At 34.9% G+C, this 22804-nt stretch overlaps 1 protein-coding gene and 1 long non-coding RNA gene across 6 annotated transcripts in view; both read left to right on the top strand.

The window, feature by feature from the left end:
• Nucleotides 1-22804, top strand: part of raw (NDT-like domain-containing protein raw) — a 245932-nt gene that overhangs the window by 123234 nt on the left and 99894 nt on the right. The gene's annotated exons all lie outside the window — the stretch shown is intronic.
• LOC141483075 (uncharacterized) lies at nt 14023-22638 on the top strand. Its single transcript, XR_012465890.1, has 2 exons — nt 14023-15958; nt 16040-22638. It is a non-coding gene; the product is annotated as an uncharacterized lncRNA (long non-coding RNA).

Raw genomic sequence — 22804 nt, 5'->3', positions numbered from 1 at the left:
AAGACTAATATCACTGTCCGAAAAACCTATAAAGTGTAAAATAGAGAGTGAAATTTCGTGGTTTATCGTATCAAATGCTTTTGAATAATCTAAGAGAATAAGAACAGTTGTTTTTCTTCCATCTGTCTCTCTAATAATATCATCAACAATGTTAAGTAAGGATTTAGCATAACTGTGTCCCGGTCTGAACCGTGATTGTTCAGAAGGTATATTTTCCAAGATGATGTCTTACGTATTACGTATAAGCAAAATAAAGAATGATAAAGTGAAAGAATTATACAGGCAGAAGATTGAAGCAATGTTAGAAACAGCAACTAAAGATGGAAAAGATGTAAAACAAAATACATAGAACGGGTTGATGATAGGCGCAGAAAAGTGAACATAGAAAATGGCAGAGCAGAACTTGTATGGATCAAACTAAATAGAGAAGAATAGGGGTTGGGGTGGCGTGAGAAGTTTGTTCCATTCATTCTCGAGATTTTACTCCGAAATATTGTATTTCTTGGATCTTGTTGAAAGATTGCTCGCGTGCAGTCTATTCCCAAAAGGGGCAACAAAAATCTCATAAATAATTATAGACCAGTCGCTTTGCTATCGCAGTGATATCAAAAATCATGGATAAAGTCGTTAACCACCATATCCTCAAATATTTTGGAAGGCTTCAACATCTTGAGTGACCATCAATATGGTTTTCGGAAACAAAGATCAACAGGCGATATTCTGTCGTATGCCACCCATATTTGGAATAACGTAATAGAGAAACATGGAGAGTCAAGAGCTGTTGTGCTTGATATTTCTAAGGCCTTTGACCGTGTTTGGCATGAGGGTTTCCTGGTCAAACTTCGATGCTATGGTTTGTCGGATCATTTTTGTGTATGGCTCTCCAGCTTCCTGAAAGAAGGTCCCTGCAAGTGGCTGTCGATGGATATCTCTCAGATACTGTTACCATCTACGCTGGTGTTCCGCAGGTATCCATATTTTCTCTAACCCTCTTTTTATTGTACATCAATGACTTATTGGAAAAAAAACAAGAATCCAATATATTGGTTTGCTGACGACAGTACACTTGTCTCGACATTCCATTTGGATTCCAGAACATCAACTGCGGATGCACATCTTTACCGGCAGCAGGAGGATTCATATTTTAATGATGATCTAGATATGGTTTCGAATTGGAAAAATAGTAACGAGGTTCAATTCAATTCCACGAAAATCCAGGCAACGGTTTTCCCAAAACAGATAAATGTCTCCGAACCGGATATAATAATGTCAGGACAGACAATTCCGCTTTCTGCTTCGATTAATTTTTTGGGGGTTGAAATGGACACCAATATGTCGTGGCATAATCATGTTGCTGCAATTGCAAAGACTGCTTCTCAAAAACTTGGAACACTGTTCCGAACCAGAAAACTGTACACACCTCAGAAACTTTTGATGCTTTATAAAGATAGGATTAGACATTCTTTAGAGTATTGTTTTCATGTATGGAGCTCCACCCCTAAGCATACCCTGAAGCTGCTTGATTCTATCCAGAACAGAACCATCCGCCTGATTGGAGACACGAATATCACTTGCAACCTTGATAGTCTGTAACATCGAAGAAAGGTTGGAGATTTGTCACTTTCTGATAGATACTTTCACAGGAGGCACATTTGATTACACCTAGACCGGTACATATTATAAATACGCGACTGACTGTAACTTTTCATTGTTTCGAGGTTCGACTCAATACACCTCAAACTTCACTGTTTCGATTTTTTTTTCATTCGGAGAACTGTGTTTATGTGGAATAAACTTCCTGAGAACGTTTTCCCAAATGAATTTAATCTTCAGCGATTCAAATCCAACGTGAATCACTACTTTCGCACAGGCACCGCTCATAGAGCGCCTTAAGGATATTCCTGTAGTGTTTGTGTTTTTTCCTTAAAAAAGAGTCACTATTTAGAAAATTAGTTTTCACGTTTTCGCGTACTGTCAGTTATTATCATGTATTTGAGAAGTACACAGCGTCAAGGCACTGCCCCTTTGTGTAAAAAAATAATAGTTAAAAAAAATTACGTGAGATCGTTATCATTATTTCAAATTTGCGAGAGAAGATCCATTCGGATGTTCTCATCTTAATTTAACAAATTGCACCATCAACAACAAGAATACCCAAAGTTTTGGACTCTTTAAGATCTTCAGGGCGCCCAAACCAGGGCGACAGCAGGTCTCATATGGTTCTATCAATCGAATCATATTTTTTATGAATTTCTCAAGTTAAAAATTAGTCAAATAAATAGGTATGCAAAAAGTTGAAAAGCTTTTGAAAAATTGGTTTTTTAATGTTTTCCTCTTTACTCTTTCTTATACAGTTAATGAAAAGTTACTAGAAGAGTGACATACTTGTTCTCTGCACAGTGCACAAACCGTCACAAAGAACAACGATAATTTGTTCAGAGACAATACTGCATCAGATTCTATGCCGCCTTGTGAAAATCAGTCGCTTGTACTTCGATCGAAGATCCGCATCAGCCACGGGCTTGACCGAAACCCACGGTCCACAGATCGTCAGCACTGATCATCGGTCCTGTTTGAAACGAATCTGTCTGTCTGTCCAAATAGCACTTTCACGTATAAAATCATAAATGCAATGCTTTTGAGCCCTGGTATCATCTGATTTTTTCGTTGTCCGTTATTTGGAGTGAGAGCCAATGTTTTCGTAATAAATTTTATATTTAACTTTTGAATTTGATAATGTATGTAGACTCCGATGTTCATTTATTCACTGATTTAATGAGAGTTCTGTTTTATTGGAACAAAATGAATTTGTGGGAAATTAGAACAAATCTCTAATATTGTTTCTCTTTTTTCAGGTATGTAACTTTGAGACAAATATTGAAAATAAGTGGGTAAGTGTGTACATTTTAAATTATGGATTCCAGTGGGATTCAGTGGATTGTCAAGTATGAAACTCGTATTTGAATGTCGTTTATATTTCGGTCGCCAGTCAACACTTAATATTTACTTGTTTCGAAGGAGATTAAATTTCATATTTACTAAAACACACCCCAACTACTTGACGTTGATCTCAACTGAAAGTAATATCAAATAACCTGCCACTGCAGTCATTCTGAAGATTCAATCCTGGAACTACATAAATCTTTGTCCATCCTTGTTTCAACCAGATATTCAGAACAAAACGTAAAAAATGAAGTATCTGCAGATCTTTTAGCGTTTGCACGGATTATACTTCTGAAGTGTTATTTAGAAAAGTAAAAATAATATAAATAATGATTTGTAATCAAAAAGTTAGGAGTTAAATCATCATAAATGTATTTTCACTATCATATACTGGTTTTGGCACCTTAATTTTAAACCTTTTTGGGGAATAAATTCTGGGAAAGTGCCACCTAATCACAAAGTGAAATATATGCCATCCGATATGGGATGGAATCGGCTGATACTTGAAACAAATACATAAAAAATGCCAGGGAAGGCCCAAAGATGCAAGCATTAACATATGAAACCATTTCATGTAAAAATCGATTTTGTCATTCAATTTTTTCCTGGAACTCACCAAATTATTATTCGATGATGGAGAAACATCTTCATTACAACAAACTCTTCAAATGAGTTTCCATAGAAAATAGTTGAATTGAATAGATGAACCTTTTGAAGTTTGGTATAGAAAACTATATTTTGCAATAGTTCTTTTCTGAAGGAATCCGATTTTCAAAAGCAATATTTATCGGTACCTACAGTTTAAAAACCTAATTTTGATACACCACGCTTCTACTGGTTAGCCTTGTATATTTGAAGAATGTTTAAGAAAAGCCCAATGTATTGATTTCTAAAGCTTAAAAATAACTTTTTTGATGCCTCCACTCCTTCATCTCAAACTTCTAATGGAAGTTCGATACGACACACACTGTATACAGTGCATTTCTTTAATGTTTAATGTTTGAATGGGTCAACTTAAAATATTGAAATTTGAGATAATGAAATTAATGCATGAATACTTTATTCTGAAGTGAAATTGACAGATGAAACTTTCAAGATGGCGACACTGGGCGCCATCTTTTTGAAGTTCCTGACAAATGCTTCAGAACCCAAGAATATAATGTCATTTTATTCAACTACTACAAAATGACCGAACTTTTAATGATTGCCTGAATACATTGACATTCAACTACATAATATGAGGTAATAAGCTTGAGGTCAGTTCAGATGATGCTCGAAATGGTTGCCTTGAACTTCTTGACATATGAACAGCGTATCCGATATTACACGCCGAACATTTCCGAACACAGTAACGTCAATATCTATACAAAAAATTATTATTCTCTGCCGTATATCCAATATTGAAGCAGGTTCAGTTTAGTACACCTTTTGCTTCAAATAGCCCCATAAAAAAAGTCCAAAGGTGTCAAATCTGTAGGACCTCGACAACGTATCCAACGACCGGGAAAAGTAGTATCCAAATAGTTTCTCACTTGTCTGGAGTAATGTGGTGGTGCTTCATCTTGTTGGAATATAATATCCATAACTTTTTTTTAGATCAATTGCCCTAACACCAAACTGATATTTTTGCACTCGACGCGCGTTTCGCCAACAAAGTTAGCATCTTCAGGAGCAGAAAATTGATACTTAGTCTAGTCTGGTTAATCCTTATACACTAAAATTTGTTACCTGAGGTTGTATACCTGAAGTCCAATAAGGAATTTCTCGGTAATTATCTACCTGCAAGTTCTTAGTAATTATTCTCTTCCTAAAAGAAGATTAAAAAGCGGGCTAAACGGGATGGGTCCCTTATCGCCATTCATGCTGTTCTTACATTTTGGTATTTCTAGACTCTCACATGCATCGAGTAGCCTGATGTCATGCACATGCTTAATCAGTTTCAGATTGTTTTCACCAATTCCGTGGTCCTTATCTAGAGCATGTTGGGGGACAGTGGATTTTTCTATCTTTATGTATTTCATGTGTGAACAATGCTCCTTGAAGCGGGTTTTAATTGCTCGTCGGATCTGGCAGATGTATTTGCTGTTGCAATCTTGACAACTGATTTCGTAAATCCCCGACCTTTCTATGTTTTCTAGTCTAGTCTTGGTAATCCAAAAGGCAAAAAAAAGTTATTCAACTTTCACACCAAAGGTTCCAATCTTATCGTTACAATATCCATATCGAATTCATTAGGATTCGCTTCGATGATTTTAGTGATGAGAGGGTCAACAGTAGTTTCCAGCATATTCAAATACAGTTCCCCTGTTAAATTTTGATCAATAAATAAAGGTCCAAGAATATGGTTTCCCAATAGTCCTGCCCAAATGTTAATTTTTTTTGGATATTGGGTATGTGTTTCCCCGAAAACGTGAGGGTTGGTGTCACTCCAATAACGGCAATTTTATCTGTGAACATTGTTGTTTAAAAAAAATGTACATTCGTCTCTAAAACAAATATTGTGTAGATCAGGGTCATCTCAAAAGTCTCCACACAGTGGAAGTAGACACCTCACAAACATTCGCGACGGAATAAGTAGACTGTTCAGGATTTACTACCATCTCACCAATTATTTGCACTTGCTGTTCTGCCGGAATGGACGCATGACCGGTAGTTGTAAATTTGAACACAAGTTCCCTCAAATATTTTCTACAGATAAGACGATTCGGAAAACGTTTTTCTTTCAATGGACGATAATTGACCATTTTAGAGATTGTTATAAAACTGAAAACTAAATGAGAATATTCTAACTGAACAATGATGTTAATTGTTATACTGACATTTTTTGTCGTTTTCATGAACAAAAAATAACTTAACAAACCTCATCAGGTTGTTGGAATTGCCATATGGCAGATGTAAAGGAATATTTCTAGAAATATCGATATTAAAGTGTTTGTCTTCAGGAAATTATTGAGTGTTCCACCATTTTGTGGTAGGTGAAGATATTGACTTCATATTCTAGAGTTGTGAAGTATTCGTCAAGAGCTTCAAAATGATGTGTCACAAGACCCCCCTTTCTATTTAATTTTTTTTTTCAGATTGTGCCCAGTCGCCAGCTTGAAAGTTTCATCTGTCAATTTCACTTCAAAATAAAGTATTCATGTATTAATTTCATTATCCCAAATTTCAATTTTTTGAGGTGACCCGTTCAAAAAATAAAAAGAGGGGATTTAAGAAATGCACTGTATATCCGTACATTTTAAAAACCTAACTTTGATACACCACCCTTCTACCTTGTTTATTAGAAGAATTTTTGAGAAAAACCCAATGTATCGATTTCTAAAACTTAAAAAAAGGTTTTTGATACATCCACTTCTTCATCTTCAGTGACAAAATATCATTTTTTGCAAACATGACGTATATCTGGTTGCCCTGAAAGTTACTCAGTTTGGAAAGACCTAAGGGTTGTAAATGTATCTTAATGGGGAATGTTCAAGTTGAGTTTAATTCATGAGTTTTTCAAATTCACTTCGAAAAGTATCCAAATTAATGTTTCAAATGTTGGGTTTTGATTTTTGAAGGGATTTGTTTCTAATTCACATATTGGCAACAGCGCCTAGAAATAATTTATACGTACCTAGATATTCTACTTTAAAATAGGAAAATTATCTTTATGAATCGACAATTAAGGCAAAATATAAATTATAGTTCAATAATACCTCCACAAGCCACATAAACAACAGTTGTTTTTATGATGTACTGTTTGGAACCTTTGGTGTAGTAATAAATATTACTGGAGTTTTCATTTTATCTTCCTCTTGAAGATGATCACTTGGTGATCGAAACACGTGTCGAGGTGTAAAAATAACGATTTGGTGTTGGGAAAAAACTCCAGTAATATTTAACAGTTGTTTTGTTATTTATTTTTATATATAGAGGAAAATAGGTTAGGTGCACAAAATGTCATATATCACAGAATGTATCGGAACTCGGAACCTAAGTAAACAGAACAGCACGCCTCTGAAATATGTCATCTTTGTTTGTCTCATGCAGGTAACAGATTCATTGTAATATTAGCTATAACCGATGTTGCCAAATGGTGAAATAGAAACGAATCCCTTTAAATGTTGAATGCATTATTTCATTCCTCTTTTTTAAGTATTTAAATAATTTTTTAAAGAAAAAGGTCGAAATGATAAGTTTAAAATGCTCTTTCATGAAAACTACTTGATTTTCGTCAGGAGGAACATTCGATCACTCCATTAGACAATAAAATTATGATCAATTTCAATATTTTGCATATTTTAAGACAAAGTTTGAAATATGGAGTTTGGTATATGTATTGGATATTTCTTGTTAAAGTTATTATGAATACTCGGCTACTAATACATTTGTCGATGAATTCATTTTTACAGTCAGCAACCTTGGCCCTCTTTCCTCCAATTTCCGTTTGTACACCTGATAAACCATGATAATATTCGCATATAGATCACTGACAAATAATGAAATAATGATTTAGAGAGAGCTCGTTTAGCTTCAAGGTAACAGATAAAACGATTTTAAGTCTCTGGCTGACCAAATTTACATTTTTTACTATCGTTACGTTATATCATACGTGATTTCATTTCCAGTTTCCAAAGCCACAATCAAAAATAAACGTGATAGACTTACTAATGATACTTTTTTCGGTGGCTTATGGTTTACAATATAATAATATATAATTGTGGTCTTCCATGCGGTAGTCTTGAGATATAAACTGTGGTGTGAATGAGAGAATTCGGTAATTTCTATTTTTTACAAATGACTGCGATGACCGGTCACTAATTACGTTTTGAATTAAAGCGGTTCATTGTTTCAATTGCCATTGAAAGTGCGCAAAAACATAGAGTATAAAAAATGAAAGCGATGAGTACGACACACGAGATAGTGGATTACATCACTGCACGTGTAGGAAGGAACCCTAATTATTCGCGAAATCAACAAGGATGACCAAATTTGAAGTTCACTACGGGTCACAAATCTACAGAGGCGTACTTGTGGGAGATTTTATTATAGTCCTAGTGAAATACAAGGGAGAAAGTAGTTCAGAATGCATATTGTATAATGTAATATACGTTATGGATTAAAAGATTATAACTATACCGAGTAATTCTATAAATGTTGGGATCATCAAACATACATTTAATAATATAGCTATGCTTGGATTCCCTCAAGTTCCCACTTAGAGATCGCTATTGTTCAAAGTTTCATGAAATGTAAAAGAAATTATTTGTTTCATATTTTTTAACAAATCGAATAGAGAATAAAATGCAATACGCATATATACAAATGGCTCATAAACCAAAGAAGGCTAAGGACGTGGAGTGTACTCCAGATCACTAAGCCTGATGATTAAGTGGGGAATGGGAACAAATACCAGCGTGATCCAAACAGAACTGGCTGGTATCTCAATCGCCACAAAATAAACAACCAGGAAAGGAATTTCTCGCAATAACATAACAATCTGCACTAACAGCAGACAAGCCCTACTAGCCTTGAACAGACAACGTGTAATCTCAGGGCTAGTACTAGACTTTCACCAAGATTTAGCCAAAGCCTCTGTAGTAGAAAATAACATTATCCTGAGGTGGGTTGAAGGCCACGACAGGAGTAAAGGTAATCGAATTTCCAACTAATTAGCCAAAGAAGCAGCTGGAATAAGAATTTTAGGACCCGGTGGCACCTACGGCCTGATGACTTCGACAATTGCGGAACTAGCCAAACGTCACACCCATGCTCAATCCCTAAAGAGATGGGATGAAATCAAAGGATGCAATCTTGCCAGGATCACCTTGGGCGACCCTGGGAAGCTGGCGCCGAAGAAATATCTGGCGATGACCAGGAAAAATCTACGCTTAACAGTAGCATTTCTGACTGGCCACTGTCAACTGAGGATACTCCTCGGTAATATGGGGCTAGTGGACACACCTCTATGCAGGATGTGTGAACAGGAAAATGAGACTGTCAGGCATGTCCTATGCGAGTGCCCGGAGTTATCGTCAATAAGAGAGTGTGTGTTCGGCGAGTCTTGGCCTACACCTGTCGATATAAAGGAGATGTCTCCCAGTGACCTGTCCACCTTCCTGGAAAGGACAGGATGGACGATGACCTGGGAGTACAACTCTTCGGGAGGATGTACAAAGGGTCACATGTGGTCTAACTGCTGTGGGCTTACACTCACTCTCCCTACTCTACAGATACAGAATACAGATCTAGATACGGGTCACAAATCTACAGAGGCGTACTTGTCGGAGATTTAACTATAGTCCTAGTGAAATAAATGGGAGAGAGTAGTTCAGAATGCATATCGTATAATGTAATATGCGTGATGGATTAAAGTATAATGACTATACCAAGTAATTCCATAAATGTTGGACACATCAAAAATACATTCTATAATATATTCATGCTTAGAATTCCTCAAGTTCTCACTAAGAGATCGCTATTGTTCAAAGTTTCTTGAAATATAAAGGAAATTATTAGTTTCATATTTTGTAACAGATCAAATAGAGAATAAAATGATGAATCAAAAGCCAATCACAGGAAGAGAAAAAAACTGAAAAACTATTCAGCTATTTTTCCTTAACCTACAAGAGAAATCAATGCGATTCAAAAGATGAAGTAAATAAAAATAAAGCGATACCATAGCCATATATTTCCAGCAGACTCTTAAACATATAAAAAGATTGAATTATAGTGGGCTAACTGAAAATAATAATAATATGGTCATCAAGTTACCAATAAAGGATGTCATGATTGTATAAGAAGTTTATCAAGATCAAATTCACATCTTTAAAGTTTTCTCTAGCCTTTGACGTCCACATAAACAAGCCCATTGAAACTCCAAAATGATTTATCAAAATGAGCTCGAACCTTCTTGAATAAATTGAAGGTATCTACAGTAAGCAGCTCCGAGATCATAACAGATTTTACTTTAACATTTTTCTTGTTGTTAAATATTGAATTTCTCGTCCAACGGCAGCAGAACGAAATTACTAGTGGCCTTGGTTCCTTTGTTTGAGGGATTTTTTACCTAGTCAATATATCTGACGTTTTAGCTGACAAAATTCGAAATTATATCGAATGGATTGGAATCTCCCTCATTAAAGCCGTGAGTAACAAGATAATTATAGTTTCTTTGGATTAATAATCTATTGACTCTTGCAGTCAATTCTGTTACGTCATTACTTACAGACTCCATGCCATTTTTTTTACCCCATGACGTGACTATTCATATTGTTTTCAAAGAAATTTAGATTTTCAAGTAAAACTTCAATATCAGAGATTGCTTGTACTTGCTGTTTGCTTTCTGGGGATACTATCCCTGATCCCCTGAAGTCTCTTCTGAAACTGTTCAATAAGCTTATCGACAGGGTAGTTATTTTACAGTAGCGGACCTCTAGGCATTCCTGAAAGTTACTAAACATTTATACAGGGTGTTTATTGCAAAATAACAATTATGGTAATTTTAAAATTATTAATGTAGCCGAAATAAAAGTATAGTGTAGGTACTACACTGGACCTACCAAGTAATAAAAAATATAACAATTCCGTTGGTACCTATCAACAACATTCCGATTACCACAAACGGGTGCAGACGTTCAATGTGCTGGGTATAACGAAGTCAGTATCAGAAAATTCAGCTACAAATATAAAAATCATATCTATGAAAGTCAGTAATGTCAATTTTTGCTTATTGGACAAATCAATAATAAATAAGCAACAGATCAATTTGATTTATCAACTCTCAACAATTAATTCAAGAAATCAAAACACAATTTATTACATGTAGACACTGCCTCACTGTACGTAAGCACTGAAGATGCATTTCCCCTCTAGAAAATTCGATATTACTCCGCCTCTCTCGAATTACCAATGAATTGATCACAATATGACAACATAAAACTCAATTATAATCAATTTCCTGAGTTGTGACACTGCTGTAACAATCTCATATCCTCACATTGAAATAAATTAATATTATTGGCCTTTTATGCCGTGAGAAGACCTAGTTTATTCAATCAAATCATTTAAATCACGACTGCATTGTGTCATTTCTCATAGGCGTAGAATCAGCAACGTAATGGGTAGTAGGCTTAAAACAAATTTTGATAATGTATTTATTTTTTGTTATCTTACAATGATGAATAAAAGAAAAATCTTCTGAAATAAAGTTGTTTCCAACAGCAAAAAACCCTTATAAATAAAATAAGTTATTCTTAATTTTCCCACTGCATTCTATATCATTTAAAAGCTCAATAAATATTTGCACAGGAGTGCAAAATTATTATTCTATAATTATAATACTTATTTGAAACGATTATATTAATTTATTGGTTGCTGGAGGCTACTTGGGAGCGGAGAAATATTAATTATCGACACATTGGTCAATTACCATTTACAGGAAGTAGTAATTGATGTTAAATTAGATCATTCCGTAAGTCAGAGTATAAAAAAGGAAAGCAAAGAATGAGTCGTAATGAATGCATGGGATAATTGTGAGAATGTTGTTTTCTGGAAAAAAAATACTTCTCAACACAGCACCATTGATGTATGAATGTGCTACAGTTTTGTTGTAAATAAAGAAACATATTTCCAGAATGGCGAGGAAACCAACAGCTAAAAAAAACTGAATAATGTTGATCATTGATCATTCTCTTGTTTGAAATGATTGTATACAGGCCGTTTCTTTTATCATGTGGTAACATTGCTATATTCTAAACCGTACAGGTACGAAGACGATTGATTGGAAAAAAAAGTAACTTCCATCGGGTTCAATACAATGGTCGAAGAAAATTTACGGAGACTCTCGTCATTCTCGAGTTATACGGGAAAAACTAAGAACGCTGTTTTTTGTTTTTTTTGAATGGAATTGTTATTTCGGAGAATATCAAAAAATGGAAAAGGAAAATGTTATTGTATCAGAAGTGTACTATGACGATGTAATAATAAACATTCGATAACCTGACCTGTCTTTTTTATTACAGATATTGATAAAGCGATAAATTCAAAATACAAGGGTATATCACATTCGATATTTTTATAGCGTTTCATTTAAAATAACGACCATAATCAGTGACAACAATCAAACAGAGAAACAATTTATTGTATTATGAACTTGTATTATTCCACCTATGGATATTCATGTTAAACCAACTATTGTTGGTGAATTTTGATTCGTCCGTCCATATTATTTTTTACAAATATTTCCAACTTCCTTATTTCTAGCTCTTAACCACTTCGCAAAGTACTCTCCTTCCGTAATCCTTTTCATTAAGATGATGAACTTTGCATATCCTGTAGCATTTATATTTGTTCTTTTTCAAAATTGTTCTAGTGAATTTTACAAAAATCCCTATTTCGTGTGCAATTTATCGTAAAGAACAATCTTGATTAGCATAATTTTTGTACCTGGCCAATCCTAAATTTAAAAAACAAGATGTTTTCACTATGTAAATTTTTATGTGGTAATATTTACTTACCCGTAACATTTATTTCATTCCTCGCACTTCCAGTAACCATACATTTTCTTGTTTTCTTTCTGTCAAATGCACCATAGTCCCTAAATTTCTTTCTAATCATCTAAATATTTGAATGTTCGGAATTCAACGATTCGAGTATAGCTCAACATATACATATTTCTTGCCAAAAGAGAATTTCTATTTGATTTTGCATAACTGAATAGCATATCATTCCTTTCATCATTTGAATTCATCTTTGGTATGTTCATAAACGTCTGATAGTTCTCAACACGTATCAACAACGCCATAGAAACCAAGCAAAGCCTACGCGTTTAGGATGGTAAATGAGTTGAGATGCTATTTGATCATACCACATTATACAATAATCGAATTTTGACCAATTTTGATATTTTCTTTACTTCCAGGATTGAGAATTACAAAAATATTACTAATTATAATTAATTAGGGAGAAATAAGCATTTAAAGAAGGATTACGTCAATACAAAAATTTCCCAAACGAAAAATTACCAATTTTCATTGTCAGGGTAGCTACCTGTCGAATTTATTGGGTTGTCTGAATTATATTATGAAAAAATCGAAACAATTTACAAAAGAAGTAACGACAGGAGCGTAATTTAAAATTGTGGCACTGATGATGGTAGTCATTTCAAGCCATGTTAATTCACGCCGTTTCGGTTGTTAGTATCCACAATCGTCTTAGGGTGATGCTTGGAATCTTTTAATTTTTAATTTTGATTTCTTGTTAATAATTTTTAATTTTCATTTCTTTTTAATAGTTCAATTTTTAATTGTTGCTTGTATTTTATTTCATTGTAAGTTCAGTTTTTGCCTAATTAATTGTCATTTTTATCTATTTTTTAAATTATTTTTATAGATTCTTTCAAGGCTTTCGAATCAATTCATATATCATATTAGATACCTAATAGAAGTCCGAAATAAAAAAATGCTGATTTTTTTTTGTATTTTTATCAAAACAATATGAAATTAACGAGGATGCCTTGTCACAATCATCCTGTCATTTGTTATGCTCACCACAACAAAAACATCGGTTCGTATTTTGACATTTTGGTTCGCCAGTTTTCAGGAAACCATATAATAACCGGCTTTCCAGTGGTACCACAATAGTGGTACCACTGGAAAGCCGGTGGTGATCTCAGAAACAGAAAATCACATTTCTGGTTACTTTTGGAACACATTCAATTGAATTGAAGGGGTTATATTTTTAGGAGTGAATAATTTTTTGGAAAAGAAAGTTTTTGGCTTTCTAGTACTCCATCTTGATACAAAAAAAGAGATGAGGGAATCTTCCAAAGAAAGGAAGGAAGTAATTAATTTGAAAATAAGTAACTCTATATATGGATGTGTAGATCATGCAAAGAAGTAACTTTCAAACACAAACTGAAAGAAAGTCCTCCTGAAACAAATACTTTCATATAAACATTGAATTACACGAAAGAAAAAAAATATTTCGAAACAAATACTTCTATATGAACACTGAATTATACAGAAGATACTTTTCTGTACTCAGTTTATATTTCAAACATTCGTTGTGGAATAAAATCAGTGAGGATGACAGTATTCCATGTAAGTGCAATTTGTTACCATTCATTTAAAGTAGAACTCTTGTGAATGACATCTGATTTTATTCCACAACGAATGTTTGAAATACAAACTGACTAGAGAAAAGTATCTTCTGTATAATTCAGTGTTCATATAGAAGTATTTGTTTTGAAAGAATTTTTTTCTTCCGTGTAATTCAATGTTTATATGAAAGTAGCTGTTTCAGGAGGACTTTCTTTCAGTTTGTGTCGGAAAGTTACTTCTTTGCATGATCCACACATCCATATATAGAGTTACTTATTTTCAAATTGATTACTTTCTTCCTTTCTTTGGAAGATCCCATCATCTCTTTTTTTGTATCAAGATGGAGTCGTAGAAAGCCAAACACTTCAAGCCAAACCTTTAATGTCTGAGTTCAAATGCAGAAAATTTAATTTTGTTGAGGTGACCATTAACCTCGTCATTAACTATTCAGTTTTTCGATTGACTCCTGAGCTGCCTGTATTTCATATAGGCAGCTCAGCCACTGTTTTTTTGTAATCATCTTAACAACTGTCTGTTCAGCACATCGCATCGGTTCTATTGTTGTCGGTTGTCCCCCTTGATCCACGTTACTGATGTGAGGTCATCGCTGAGATTTATTAGGGAATTAAATAGCAACATGGGGTCATTGAGTCTCGCACACAATAATTTCTCGTCGGCTCGAGCTAACCTTTGGCGATTCAACAAGGTCGGCGATGTAAAAGCGCCAGAATTGCTCTCAGAATACGACGATTGAAATAGTATTTAGTGTTGTCAACGCTAAAAGTGGAACGACTCTATTTATTTGTATTCTACCTGGGTCAGTGGAAAATGCAGGAAGAGTAGCAGCATATTTTTGAAAAATCATCCCTGTATCAAATCTTTTCATATACAGGCAGAACTACGGTATTTAGTACCGAGTGTTGTTTGAAGTAGTTTTTAGTATTGTCTTCGCTGAATGAGGAATAACTTTATTCATTTGCATCTCTACCTGGGTCAGTGGAAAATGCAGGAAGAGTAGTGGCATATTTCTGAAATATCAACTCTGTATCATATCTTTTTGAATACAGGCAGAGCTGCGGTATTCAGTACCTTGAAGTTGAAGAATACAAAGATTGAAATAGTAATTGGTGTTGTTTGAAATACTATTGATGGTTGTCAACGGTAAAAGTGAAACGACTCTTTTTATTCGTATCTATACGTGATTCAGTGGAAAACTCAGGAATATTTTTGAAAAATCAACCCTGTATCTTTTTTTTCAAATACAGGCTGAGCTACGCTAATTATAACCGGGAAGTAACTGAATACGACTAATGAAAAAGGAATTATTGTATTCTATTTATTTGTATTCTACCTGGGTCAGTGGAAAATGCAGGAAGAGTAGCAGCATATTGTTACGGTTTCAAAATCACTACCTCAATTTTTAGTAAACCCCCCGTAGATTTTATAATGGAGAAAGGGAAAGTCTATAAAATTCCACATAGTTCATAGTTTACTCAAAATATAACAAAAATATTTCATTTCGTATTACGATTTATTATGACCCTGTATATGCCAGGAATATGAAACGGGCCTTCGTATCTTTGCTGGAATCGGCAGGTTCACAAAGTTTATTTATAAGATATCGTTTTTTTCTACAAATAATTCATCTGTCTTTTATGACAGTTCATGTCATTTCGACATTTGGAAACTTCAGAAACAAAACGTATCTTCCTTCTTTTCTTGGTTTCGGACCAGACACGGGAAGAACATCGCAATTTTGCAGATTTGAAAGAAGGTTTGAAAGTATTCCTGAATCGACAATTGATTTATCTCAAGGAAGATAATCAATTATCTACTGTCGTAGGATTTATGCAGGAATTACTCAAAACTTTCAAATTTAAGTTTACATTGTCGAAGAACTCGGACATCTCAAAGGCAACACTCCATCTCAGGTATGAACAAACATTTTGTGTTTTATTGATACGACCTTCTTGCTCGCAAGAAATTATGTTCAGACGTGTATGAATTTTTAGTCGTTCATTTTCCATTTGCTTGTTCGTTGCTAACTGATAACGACCTTAAAATCTCCCCAACTGTGAGAATAGCGGTTGGCGAATCTCCACTTCTTGGACACCTAGATGACTCACCACTGTTGGTAGCGACATAAGAGCGGATGATCGTACGCCTCATTACTCAAAGAAGGTAATATTGTTCCTTTTTATCGTTCATTTTGGTCTAAACGGGACGTATTGGCATCACAGAAGTAACACTACCAAAACTGTCAGCGTAACTGCGTAACCCACTTCATCTAGAAGAAAAGTATCCACTTTTACTCAGTATCAATTATATTAGTTTAGTGTATTGTGTTGAAATTTTAAAACCTTTGCTACCTTTGAGCAACTGTAAACCGACTTTATGCATACTAGAGGGTAGATAATTCATCAGTTGAATCAGACAACGAAGAAATAATTGTGACAAAATCCTTCATTTTAATATAATTTATTTTTCCTTGTGAATAAATCAAATTTCGTAGATTGGTCACGGAAGTTAGAACTGACAATCTTCGTTACCATTTTTCTTTACCTTCTATTATTGTTAAAAAAATAACTGTCTTTCTTTACCAACGCTCTCTTTCCCATAACTTTCATTAATAGAAGATTCGCAAATTAATTTACTCCTTTCTTCTTTCTTTATACCCACTCCCGTCTCCACTGTTGAAAAGTTGGTAGGGCATTTGTGGAGGTAATAATATTTTAAAAAACCCTGTATCATATTTTTTAAATACAGGCAGAGCTCCGGTATTCACTACCGATAAGTAAATTAATACGACGATTAAAATAGTCATTAGTGTTGTTTAAAATAGTCTTTAGTGTTGTCAGCGCTAAAAGTGAAACGACTCTATTTGTATCACTACCTGGGTCAGTGGAAAATTCATTAAAAATAGTAGCATATTTTTAAAAATTCAAATCTGTATCATATTTTTCAGTTACAGGCAGAGCTACGGTATTCAGTACCGGCAAGTAAATGTATACATTGATTGTATACATCGGTAGTCAGGCGGTTCGACGTGGGTGCTTTGTTCACTCACTTGAATTGACTGACGTGTTGGTCGGTGGTTTAAGCAAACGATCGATTTTCACTTGCTATCGTCCAACCCGTGCCAGGAATCACACGTTAAAAGGTAAGACTTTGTCAATCCTTAGCTCGCACAAGTTTCAACTTCTGAGGGTTGTCATTTGTAGAGGTGTGACAGCTGGTTAACGGAAACACAGATTTAAAACAGACAGACAGGTTGAAGTACACATTAGTGTTGTTTGACATAGTCTTTAGAGTTCTCAACGTTGAAAGTGGAACGTCTCTTTTTATTTCTATCCCTATTCAAAAAAAAGCACTTGTACTTGAATTCAGTTGCTGGTATTGAGTAATTTTTACTCAATTACTGACAATTATTCGATTATATTGAAAGTACTTCAAGTTCTCAAAATGCTTAAAATATACAGAACGCGCAGAATTTATTTACACAATTTTGAGATTCAGTTACCTTTTCCTAACGTAAAAGAAATCTTTAGTGGATTTTTCAAAGACTTTCCTAAAAGAGATGATGTCATCTAAGTGGGTCAGACAAGAATTTTAAACCCGACGAAATCAGTGTGTCAACACTTCTTGATTACGGGTAACTGAACTTCTTCGTGATGGCATTTATTCGGTGACAGTGAACACAGAATCTGCTGAGTCGTTCGTTATAGTAATCAATACCACTGACAAGGTCAAGGATTTGTAGATTTCTTGATTATGTCATAGTTCAACATATTGATAAGGGTCACCAATACCACGCATTACAATGTTGAACTAGATGCGGATGCATCATATCACCTCTGTTAAGAAAACATCACGAAGACTAAACTTGTCTTGGCAGAATAACTGATTATTTTGTAATTTGCGAAGCCACATCATCCTTTTATTCACCTAAAAAGGGTTTTGTTTTGTTGGTGTTGTTGATGAAGGTCTGATACATCGGTGGAACTCGCCGGTATCATCAACCACTGACCACTTCCAGACCTGAGCTAAATGATCATTGGGTCTGAGGATTATGTGTCACAATTAACCGCAATAAACTGGTGATACAGTTTTCTACATTTCCATAATGAAGATTTCTGCCGCACTGCGAATACTTGGTGTGATCTTGAATTCATAGAGTAGAGAATGTATCATTTCAATAAGAAATCTGTGATAAAAAGCAATTCAACTGTACGGTCTGGGTAGAATTTGCAAAGGTCGGAGAGTAAATCCTCATATTTCATTCGTTGTTCTTCCTCTTTTTTTACAATACATACCCCACCAAACTTCACCTCAAAACTGTTATCAAAACTGTTACTTCAAACTGACCTTCAAAAATTACCTTCCGAATATGCCCGGAAATGCTTTTTTCAGCAGAGGGTAAAAATCTTCACTTGAGAAGATGATTTGCATTGTCATCCTCACTGTCACCAGTCATAGCCAACATATGTTGGCTGCTGTTGGTTGCTGAGGAAGCCCACGAAAAGACTACACATTTGTGGTATGTGATTATAAATAAAAGAAACAGGACGGTTATTTGTGGTACATCAAAAGTGTGATACCTTCTATGTTCCAAGACGTGATGATGAAGATGATCGACGAGTGGAAAATGTTTCTCTACAAAAAAATAACTCGCACCCGGCAGAATAAGAATTAAGAATGGAACTACCACCAATTTACACCTGAAGAGGAAACATTGAGACTCGCGCATTCTGCCTCTGTAACATGATGAGAGGTTTTCACATGAGCCAACATCAGGAAGTTTCTCCAACATAATGGATACTCCAAAAAGCTGGTAGAACAGATCTTGGTTATAATATGGCCTCAAAAAGAGAAAGCCATCACAATCAGTCCTATCCCTTCCTTACATTAGAAAACTGTCGGAGAAGATAAGAAGAAATGAGTCTGAGCAAAACTTCAAAACATGCTTCAGATTCGGCCACACCGTAGCAACCTGACAAAACAATTCATCATATTCAGAAGACCTTAAGAATGGTATTTATCTTCTAGCAAGTGAATGTGACAAGGGGTGTAAGCCTATAGGGGTGTAAGCAACAGTCGAAAGTCCGTACTGGCAAGCACATGAACGCCCACCGGAAACAAACCAGCTGCTCGGGAGAAACGGAGCAAGTTTGAATCCATTAACATAACATCAAGTGATACGAAGTTGAAGTTATCCACAGGGAGAAGATTGGTTCAAAAGGAAGTTTAAAGAAACTGCAAATATGTTGGACAACGATACATTCATGCAGGTCATTGTGGATATACGCAACTCATAGCAACCTTTCTAGTGGACTCCGAAGGAGGTAAGAAACATCTCATCCAATTGACCTATGAATAATCTCGAAACGTGAAGGGGATAGATGTGATTTGTTTTTCATTTTTCCATTATCATTTTGAACCCATTTTATCAATTCATCTCCCTTCTAGGTTGAAATAATTTGTTGCCTATGGAAAATATTTTTTTTAATATTTCATTGATACATTTTTTCTTAATTTTGACTCTATCAACACTTTTCAGACAATGGATACTCTAACCTATACCATTTACGAAAAACAACAACAAGGACAAAACACAAGCACCGCAGAAAAACCCCTAAGGCGCTCTAAGAGCGGTGTCTGTGCGGAAGTAGCGATTCACGTTGCATTCGAATCGCTAGCGATTGAATTCACTTGGATAAACGTTCTCAGAAAGTTTATTCTACATAAAAGGAGTTCTCCAAATGGAAGAGTTCTTAAACAGTGGATTTCGAGGTATACTGGGTTGAACCTCTTCGATGTTCTGGCTTTAATTTTCATTCTACTGGATATGTAGATTAGTTGGTGTACCAATATTAAAAAAAATCCATCCCAACTTTGTTTTACAAATGATCGTGAAATAAAGAAAAAGGAGAATATATTTTTCTTTAAAGCGATTCTTCGATTCGATTTTGTTACATTTGTTTAATGAATCCGTTTTATGTGGTTTTACCAATTTTAAGTAGGCTGTAAAAACTTCAACCCATAATAAAACTTGCGCTACACATGCACAATCATCATGACTCCGATTTCTTCATATTTAGAATAATAAACGTTGTGCTTTTGTTTACAAAACTTTTCGAAACAGAACATTACGGCCCCTAAAAATACAGAAGCAAACAATCTTGAAATTGGATCAGTTTTGTTTAAAATGTGAAATTTCAAACATACGTACGTACACACTCATTGTACACCTATTTATACAACCGACGGTCGACACATAAACACCAAGATAAGCACGTTGTTTTGATAAGATTTCACGTTTTCCGAGAAGTCGAGGCGGTTTTCTTTGAAATGGAGAATCGCTGATTCTTGGAAAATTCATGTTCATTCATATTAAGGAAGGAGTTAGATATTATTTACGAGATATCAGCGTTCCACGAGTACTCTAGTATTTTACTAAAAAAATTAATTCGTCCAAATCTTACTCCATTGATTGGAGTAACATTGGGACAGTGCATTATTTCCATTAGTAACATAAAGAAATATGACTGAATCAATTTTACCTCAAAAATATTGTATACTTGCATTATATACAGTGCATTTCTTTAATGGGATAATGAAATTAAAGTGAAATTAACAGATGAAACTTTTAAGATAGCGACTGAGCGCCATCTGGGAAAAAAAATTAATGGAAAGGGGGGTCTTGTGATACATCTTTTTGAAGCTCCTGACAAATGCTTCACAACCCTAAAATATAAATATCTTCAACTTCTACAAAATGGCGGAACTTTTAATAAGTGCCTGAACACATTGACATTTAACTACATAATATGAGAAACAGCCTATCCGATATATCTCGCCGAACATTTTTAAACACAGTAACGTCAATATCTCTACAAATATTTATTATTCTCTGACGTATTTCCAATATTGAAGCAGGTTCAGTTTCGTGCACCTTTTGCTTCAAATAGCCCTTTAAAAAAATCCAAAGGTGCCAAATCTGGCGAGCGGGCTAGCCATTCTGTAGGACCTTGACGGCCAACGCAACGACCAGGAAAAGTTGTATCCAAATAGTTTCTTACTTGTCTGGAGTAATGTGGTGGTGCTCCATCTTGTTGGAATACAATATCCATATCGAATTCATTGGGATTCGCTTCGACGATTTCAGTGATGAGAGGGTCAACAATAGTTTCCAGCATATTCAAATATAGTTCCCCTGTTGAATTTTGATTAATAAATAGAGTTGCTAAAATTTGGTTTCCCAATATTCCTGCCCAAACGTAAATTTTTTCTGGATATTGGGTATGTGTTTCCTGGAGAACGTGAGGGTTGGTGTCACTCCAATAACGGTAATTTTGTCTATGAACATTGCTGTTTAAAAAACTGTACATTCTCACCTAAACAAAAATTGTGGAGATAGGATGCCTTGCAATGGTTTCCGTCATGATTTCGCAGAATTCTGTTCTTCGATCAGGATCATCTTCAGTTAATTGGTGTACCATTTTAATTTTGTATGGATGATACTTATTCCTCTTCAAAAGTCTCCACACAGTAGAAGGAGACACCTCACAAACATTCGCGACGAAATAAGTAGACTGTTCAGGATTTACTACCTTCTCACCAATTATTTGCACTTGCTGTTCTTCCGGAATGGACAGACGACCTGGGGCTTCATTTCATAGTAGGTGAAGATATTGACTTCATATTATTCTAGGATTGTGAAGTATTCGCCAGGAGCTTCAAAATGATGTGTCACAAGACCCCCTTTCCGTTTAATTTTATTCCCCAGATGGCGCCCAGTCGCCATCTTGAAAGTTTCATCTCTCAATGAGGCTTAGGAACTTTACTAACAGTAACACTAGCCAAGAGACCACTGTAAACTTGCAGCTCATTTACTTTAAAAATTTCCCGTCGGCCTATTTGTTCTGGCTCATGGATTTGTTAAACAGTTTCGTCCGTTGAGTATGGAATTTGATCAGGAGTTGAAGGCCATTTCTAATTTGAAGCCGATTTCTTCATGGACGATATTAATACTTCGCCGTTTTCTTCAAATTGAATGATTCTTTCAGGATATAATCCACTTTCGTATTTCACAAGTACAAAGAAAACTTTCAGATGTTGGAGAAAACATGATGGTTGGCTAACTGATTTTCGAATTAATTGAATGTTTTCGAGTTTTCAGAGTATCGAAGAGAAACCCAAAACTGTATATTGGCCAAACTGGGAGAACATTTTTCCAAAGAGTTAAAGAAGATAGAACTAGTTTTGTGAATAGAAAGACCAATTCCGATTAAGAAGAAAAAAGGTTGAAACTCAATCTTTCAGAATGTTTAGAAATTAATAGATTCTAGAATTCGGGTAATTTACTGAATGACCAATTAGAATTGATTAATTCCCCGTTACTAAATATTTTTTCAAATATGGTATACAAGCTCAGGTAATTCAATTCATTACAAACTCAGGTACTTGAAATGTAGGTACTTCAGATTGTAGGATTAGGTATATAAAGCATTGAATATGTAGAAGATAGTTAGTGAAGACACGCCCGAAGCAGGTGTTGCGTTTTTGTAAAACCGTTCAATGAAAATCTCACAATAAAGTGTTGATTCTACTACTCCATCTTTCCCCAAAAATTAGTCACTCCTAAAAATATAACCTTTTCAAATTGAAGTGTTGACGTTTCCTATGTTATGTATGTGATCGGATTGGGGTAAAAGACCTATTATTGTTATTATTATTCACGTAACACAAGCATATGAGCTAAATTTCAACAATAGGTT

This window comes from Leptinotarsa decemlineata, unplaced genomic scaffold (assembly GCF_025532065.1).
Source record: "Leptinotarsa decemlineata unplaced genomic scaffold, Ldec_3_MD MMD2_tig00002974_RagTag_RagTag, whole genome shotgun sequence".
NCBI classification, from domain to species: Eukaryota; Metazoa; Arthropoda; class Insecta; order Coleoptera; family Chrysomelidae; genus Leptinotarsa; species Leptinotarsa decemlineata.
Note: the sequence above shows the minus strand (reverse complement) of the source record. Positions and strands in the feature narration are given on the sequence as shown.